Source organism: Littorina saxatilis, linkage group LG4 (genome assembly GCF_037325665.1).
Source record: "Littorina saxatilis isolate snail1 linkage group LG4, US_GU_Lsax_2.0, whole genome shotgun sequence".
NCBI classification, from domain to species: Eukaryota; Metazoa; Mollusca; class Gastropoda; order Littorinimorpha; family Littorinidae; genus Littorina; species Littorina saxatilis.
Genome location: NC_090248.1, coordinates 25,864,706 through 25,872,943, shown reverse-complemented (window position 1 = coordinate 25,872,943; position 8,238 = coordinate 25,864,706).

Here is an 8,238-nt window from a genome sequence, read left to right as displayed (position 1 = left end):
GCGGGATCTTTTTCTGTTTTATGCCAACCGAAACCCTGTCGTTTTATAGCACAGCGGAATCCCCGCCTGCTGCTTCCAACAGCAGCTGTAACCTTTCTGGTCGGGTTAAAATCTTCGCCCTTTTCTCAGCCTCGGGCGGAATGCAGGTGTATCGAGACAGGAAGATGGGAGGAAAAACGGAGGTAAATACAGGTAAATTCAGGCCTCCCGGCGTGCGAGTTCTGGTACCATAAGGATCGCATGGCGCCTGGATTACCCGTGCTTTATTTTTTGTCTGTGTCATCATTGAGGGTTGGGTAAGAATGGATTAAGGTGTAGGCGTGTTTCTGTAATGTCCTTTGAGCATCTCTGTGTGGGCACTGATGTCATTCAGTTCTTTTGGTGGCATTCAGTTGATTCATTTTTCTCAATGGTTAACGCCTGTTCTCAATGCCATTGAGTTCTTTCAACCATTTTCGTTGCTTTAGAATCAATCTGGAGCACCATCATGTATTTTTGTCGGTTGTTTGCATTCGTGTTTTTAGTGTTCTTAAAGGCACATGGGTATTTCTTTATGTCATGCCATTTAGCGAATTGGTCCTTGGGTTTTAAACGGCTGCGATGTCTACTGAGTCTCTTCGACGTTGTCGGCATCATGATGATGATGATCATCATCTTCAGGCAGCTGGGAGGAAAAACGGAGACAAAATTCAGGCCTCTCGGCGTGTGAGTTCTGGCACCATAAGAATAACATGGCGCCTGGCTTTCTTTGTGCTTTATTTTTTGTCTGTGTCATCATTGAGGGTTGGATAAGAATGGATTAAGGTGTAGGCGTGTTGCTGTAATGTCCTTTGGGCATCTATGTGTGTGCACTGCTCTCATTCAGTTCTTTTGGTGGCATTCAGCTGATTCATTTCTCTCAATGGTTAACGCCTGCTCTCAACGCCATTGAGTTCTTTCAACCATTTTCGTTGTTTTAGAATCAATCTGGAGCACCATCATGTATTTTTGTCGGTTGTTTGCATTCGTGTTATTAGCTTTCTTAAAGGCGCCTGGGTATTGCTTTATATCATGCCATTTAGCGAATGGATCCTTGGGTTTTGAAACAGCTGCGATGTCTACCTGAGTCTCTTCGACGTCGTCGGCATCATGATGATGATCAGTTTTCTCAATGGTCAAGTTAACGCCTGTTCTCAATGTCATTGAGTTCTTTCAACCATTTTTGTTGTTTTAGAATCAATCTGGAGCACCATCATGATTGTATTTTTGTCGGTTGTTTGCATTCGCGTTTTTAGCGTTCTTAAAGGCGCCTGGGTATTTCTCTATATCATGCCATTTAGCGAATGGATCCTTGGGTTTTACGCTGCGATGTCTACCTGAGTCTCCTCGTCGTTGTCGTCGGCATCATGATGAGTAATGATCATCATCTTCAGGCAGCTGGGAGGAAAAACGGAGGTAAATACAGGCAAATCCAGGCCTCTCAGCGTGAGTTCTGGCACCATAAGGATCACATTACGCCTGGCTTACCGGCCGTGCTTTATTACACCCCCGGTATAGGGGTGTGTATAGGATTCGGTCCATGTGTTTGTTTGTTTGTTTGTGTTCGCATATAGATCTCAAGAATGAACGGACCGATCGTCACCAAACTTGGTGAACAGGTTCTATACATTCCTGAGACGGTCCTTACAAAAATTGGGACCAGTCAAACACACGGTTAGGGAGTTATTGGTGTGTATAGGATTCGGTCGATGTGTTTGTTTGTTTGTTTGTGTTCGCATATAGATCTCAAGAATGAACGGACCGATCGTCACCAAACTTGGTGAACAGGTTCTATACATTCCTGAGACGGTCCTTACAAAAATTGGGACCAGTCAAACACACGGTTAGGGAGTTATTGGTGGATTAAGATTCTACAAGAACTTATAGAGGGACATACCTTCTCAGTTGGTGGCAGTCAGAATGGTAAGGACGGGGGTGTTTTTCCTACCTCGGAGGAATTTCTTGTTTTTTCTGTGTCATCATACAGACAAGGCCATATCACAACTAATCATCATGCAGAAAGTGCCATAACAGTCACATGGAGACACACACACAAATGCACAGGCAAAACGAACATACGCACTATGCCACAAGGATAATATGCAGACAATCCCATTACACACGAGAACGAACAGTGTTCGAAGGGGGGGGGGGGGGGGGGGGGGGGGTGGAGGGGGAGAGAATGTTCATCAAACACATGAACACACGCACATGTAGAAAGTACCATAACAGTGACATACGGACACAATATACGAACAGTGATACAAAGAAAATCACTAGATGAACTCTGTGCCACAGGAGTATTATGTAGACAATGCCATAACAGAAAAACATGTACAAAGTGCCAATACTGTAACATGCAGACACCCAGGTAGAGGAAGGAAGCAGATCTGCCAATCCTGAGATCGCGCCTGACCCCATCAGAGTGTGCGTCTGTCTCACAAAGTGTCGGAAAGGAACATCTCCTCTTGACATTTCTATTGTAACATGGAATAACACGTGCATTCCGCTGGCGTGCTCAGACGGGTACAGGTATTTCCGGTCAAATTCTCTTGAGCGCTTCTTCTTGCGAGTCAGTGTGTCACCGGCATGCCATGTTAATGATTGTACACCTGAGAGGATGTTTGGGGGGAAACACGGGGGAGGAGAAGGGGTAGAGGGAGAGGGTGAGGAGGAGGAAGAGAGAGAGAGAGAGAGAGAGAGAGAGAGAGAAAGAGAGAGAGAGAGAGAGAGAGAGAGAGAGAGAGACAAGACAAGACAAGACAAAATCTTTATTATCGAAGGTAATAAATAAGCAAGATTGTCATCATTTTCACGAGTTTTTATTCACAAGCACCTGGGAAATAAATCTCATGTTCCCCAGGCAATAAATCCCCGGATACCATAGTTGCAGGAAGCAGGTTATACATGGATAATCAAAAGCAAACCCAATAGAAACGCTCGGGGATTCTTCGGCTCTTTTCATTGGACCTCACAGACGACACGACACTGCTTTGCAAAGTTCCAAAAATGAACTGGCAAACTGGCAAAAGTAAACAAAAAACAAAACTACTTCATGAAAGGTGATTCATCAAAAACAACTGAAACCTAGCGATATGTTTTGTCTTCTCACAGAGTCATGGAGTGCGTGTACGTATCTGTGTTTCGATACACAGACGTTCGGAGAAACACGAACGTCAAGTTCAAGTAAAACGACCCCTGACACACACATTTTGACCCGTGCACAAGACGTTGTATCGATAAACGAAACACAAATAAGAAACAATAATAAAAGCAAAGAAAATAGCAACAAGATATGCAAACATCTAACAAAGCCGAGCAAGCAGAATGACAGGTCTAATGAAAAACAAAGAGGTACTGAGTCGGAAACAAGATCGCGATTCTTTCCTTCGCTGCACGACGCAAATCTTATGTGACCTTTGACCAAACGTCGATCACTCAGCTTAATATTTACAACAGAAAGCCGAGGGGGTGGAATACCGAGATGAACCTACAGAACTGTGCATCCTCAAACCTGACATATTCATCCCAACATTTAATGAACTCAAAAACACAGAAAGTTGCTTTCACACGCCAGCTTTGATTGCCAGTGGTTATCAAACCGGGACTCGTGTGGTTATCAGCACGGAACCCGTGTTTCAAAGCATGGCTCCCTGGGTTGATTGGGCACTTATTTTCTCACTACCAAAATGATGACAAAAACGATGTTTGATGGTTTGTTGACAGACCAGCTTTTTTGTCGGTCCTCGGGGGGCATATCGACTTTTGTTTCATATTTATTGACCAAGGCCGAAGGCCTTGGTCAATAAATATGAAACAAAAGACGATATGCTCCCCCTCGGACAGACAAAAAAGCTAGTCTGTCAACAACCCATCAAACATCTTATAATATTGCTTTTTTACATCCAGCCCTCGCCCTAATATAGGGTCAACAAGAACAGAAAACAATATAATCAAAGAACTATCACATCAAACTTAATACATTATAACTGTATATACAGATACAAATTTAAAAATAAATTGTCATACTGCATTTTAAGTACAATTTCCAATGATAAAAAGTGTCAATTTTTAACATAACTTAATTTAGATCTGCATATTATTATAACTTTGTTTAACATGCACATACATTTTAAATGAATTGATGAACCATTCAGCACATGTTTAGTTGCATTATGTGCGACATATAATTTTTTTTGAAGCTGTCTGTGTTTGTTTTATGCTTAAGAAAAAAAGGCAGCGAGTTCCATAGGACCGCACCTAAATAAAGAAGGCTTGATTTGAAAAGGTCAATACGTGGAGAGAGAGAGAGAGAGAGAGAGAGAGAGAGAGAGAGAGAGAGAGAGAGAGAGAGAGAGAGAGAGAGAGAGAGAGAGAGAGAGAGAGAGATTTTGAAAACAGACAATTACTGAACCTCTAAAAGAACAATAAAACCTCTGATTTATATCCTCTGTTGCAAAACGACACTCTATTCAAGACCTATTTAGATGTGTTTGTCTGTGAGACAGACAGACACTGGACAGACAGACATAGAGAGAGAGAGAGAGAGAGAGAGAGAGAGAGAGAGAGAGAGAGAGAGAGAGAGAGAGAGAGAGAGAGAGAGAGAGAGAGAGAGAGAGTGATTTACTGACTGAACTTTATTAGTTTTACAAGGATAAAAGGTTTAATGCTCAGTGCCTTTTATTTATTTATTTATTTTAAGAGAGAGAGAGGGATATGTACTATGCGAGGATAAAGGCATTATTCTTTGCATGGTACGGTTAGACAGACGCAAATACATGCACCTACACATCATCATCATCATCCTCATCCTCATCCTCATCATCATCATCATCATCATCATCATCCTCATCATCATCATCATCATCATCATCATTCTCATCATCATCCTCATCCTCATCCTCATCGTCATCATCCTCATCCTCATCCGCATCGTCATCATCATCGTCATCATCATCATCCTCATCCTCATCATCCTCATCACCCTCATCCTCATCATCCTCATCTTCATCCTCATCATCCTCATCATCATCATCATCATCATCATCATCATCATCATCATCATCATCGTCGCCGACCACCTAGTTGTCCTTACCCCTCCCGGCTCCTCCTCCTCATCATCATCATCATCCTCATCCTCCTCGTCATCGTCATCGTCGTCGTCGTCGTTGTCGTCGTCGTCGTCGTCGACCTCGTCCTCCTCCCTCCTCCATCGTCATCCAGCAGAAATCGCTTCATCCTTCAGTCAGTCATCTTCGCTGTATCATTTCGTCTTCTTTTTCATCGCTGCTGCTCTTGGGGGATCATCTGGTTCTCGACCGCATTCTCTTGTTCTGCCTTTTGAAAGGTTATCCGGCCAACCCTGACTGTGCACGACGGATTACAGAGACTTATGTTTTGAGATGCAACACACTTTCTTATCCCATCGCCCTCATTCCCATGAACTGAACAAGAGCCGCAGACGGAGATGTGATGGTTATTGCCAAAGTGGCCGGGAGAGGGGAGGGGGAGGGGGAGGGGGGGGGGGGCAGACGGGGATGAACGTAAAGAAGATGGTTATTGCCCCCCCCCCCCAAAAAAAAAAGCGGGGAGAGGAGAGGGGGTGGGGGGGGGGGGGGGGGGGTGGGGGGAAGGATGAGAAGAGTGAGAGACAGGCCTGAACGCAAAGAAGATGGTTCTTGCCAAAGTAGAGGGGAGGGTGGTGGGGAGGTCTAAGGGCTGCATGAACTGCACAAGTAACGCAGAGAATAATGATCGCTTTTGCCAAGATGGCGGGGAGGGTTGAAGAATAAGGCGCATTGGGGAGGGGGGGGGGGGGGGGGGGGGAGGGGAGGGAGGGAGGTGTCGAAGGAGAAAGATCTGGAGATTGGTTTGTTTTGTTTTCTGTGATTAGTGACACAGACAAGAGGCTCTAGAGACAAGGCTACTTGACGACGTGGAGTTACATCACGTGCAGACAAAGGGAGTCACAGCGTGCACACACTGACGCGGGTATCTTAAGTCTTGACGTGCAACTGGGCTAATTTATAAAGTCGTGGAAATCTATTGTTGATACCTCATCCTGTCGTGCATTCCTGTCAGCCGAGTCCTTTGCAAAGATTTCTCGGGTAAGCCGCGTAGGTTGATTGACCTGCGCGAATTAGTGTGTACGTATATTGTGAGGCGGCCGGGTTATTGAGTGTGTACGAAGGCGAACAGGTACAGCATGAGAATCATTTTAAAGACATTATCCACCTTCTTCTTCTTCTTCTTCTTCTTCTTGAATCTTCGTTTATGGGCTTAAACTCCCACGTTCACTCATGTTTTGTGCACGAGTGGAGTTTACGTGTATGGCCATTTTTACCCCGCCATGCAGGCAGCAAACGCCGATTTCCGGGGAGAAACCCGCATTCAATTTTACTTAATAACTTGCGCATTCAATTTTCCTTTTTTCCCCTTTTTGACCCAAGTATGATATTTCACACCGTCAAGATCTGCGTCAAATGTCATAGTTTTGGTCAAAAGTACATATACGATTTATGTATCGATCCGGCATTTTAATTACATTTTGTTTCATGTTTTACGATTAAACGCACACAGACACGCGCTTCCTTGAAGTCTCGACCAGACTCCTAAATATGAGTTTTTAGACGGCCCTGGGTCACACAGCTCAAAGAAAGGACATCCAATGTTCGATCGAAATATATATTTTTTTTATCTAGTCAAGAGTTTGTACACAACTACGGTCAGTGCTGTGATATAAATAAGTAGTTACAAGTTGATGAGAGAGAGAGAGAGAGAGAGAGAGAGAGAGAGAGAGAGAGAGAGAGAGAGAGAGAGAGAGAGAGACAGACAGACAGACAGACAGACAGACAGACAGACAGACAGACAGAGATATTCTTGTCAGAGGACACTGAACTCTTGTGCCCCCCCCCCCCCAAACAAAAAAGAGGGAAGATATTTAACTGAAAAATCGGCTGGAGAAAGGTCAGAGCTCACAGCCAATAAAGAACATGCAAATTCGAATTTAATTCGCATTAACAGCACTAAGTGATCTAGCACGCGCACCAACTCAACTCGCTGTTACGCTGAACGATATTTAGATTGGCCACCGTGTGTGTGTGTGTGTGTGTGTGTGTGTGTGTGTGTGTGTGTGTGTGTTTGTGTGTGCGTACGTACGTGTGCCAGTGTTCCAATGTGCGTACGTGTGTGTTTTTCTGGTGTTGAAAACACGTTACGCAATGCATACGAGAAAGATGTCTTCGGGAGATTTGACAGCCATGCACAGAGTTGCTAGTTGAGGTTAAAAGTGCAGTCTGGAGAAAAGAGAATGCCGCCAAGTCTCTGCAACTTTTTTTGTATGTCAACATTCTTTCGTAACATTTCTCACCCCTGCGAGTCTGTTATGGTTCTCAGTTGCTTGCTTATGCATTTTTTAAAATCTTTTGCCTAAAATCGCCGAAATCGTTAGAGAAAGCCCAGCATTGTTAAAAAGCTCTTGCGGAGACAGAGTTGTTGTTTTCTGGTCACGTCACAGATAAAATCTGTTTCCATTGCCTGCAGTTTTAAAGTTCTCTCCACATTTCACGATCGTACATATGTATCATTTTACTGGAGTGCGAAAATTGAGAACGTTCAGGGCTGTCATAGGAAGGAGCTGAGTGAAGTTTTCGGCGAACTACGTATCACATGCCTATGATCTGCCCTTGAAAAATGTTGTGCCAAATATTGATTTAGTCTACTGAGTTTAGCCTGTTTTAGATCATACTGACTCATGTACGCCAATGCCTGACAGAAATGGAAAACAAATCGTATTGGAGACGGCGAAAGTATGAAGTGTTTGCTGCCTTTGTCGCAGAAATTTTGGTATAACAGCGACTTCACAAGTTTTAGTTTTTTTTCAGCCTCAAACATATGTTTTTGTTGCCGAATCGCGTTGGTCTGTCGCAAAATCGGCCAGCTTTGTCGCAAATAAGGCTACATTGAACCTCGTTTTAGCATTTAGCATATGTATCGATGATAATATCATTCACTTGCATGTACACTGGAATATATCGAAGTACCTCCCATAACAACTGGTTGACAAAATGAAGAATACTAGTCTATTTCTGTTTGTGTGTCTAACAGATAGACAGTCTGTGTCAGTTTCTGGCTCCTGTACCATCCTGAAGCTAGTGACTTTTGTTATCCCATCCCCACTCACATCTCTATTCTCAAAGCATCGTTAGCACATAATTATCT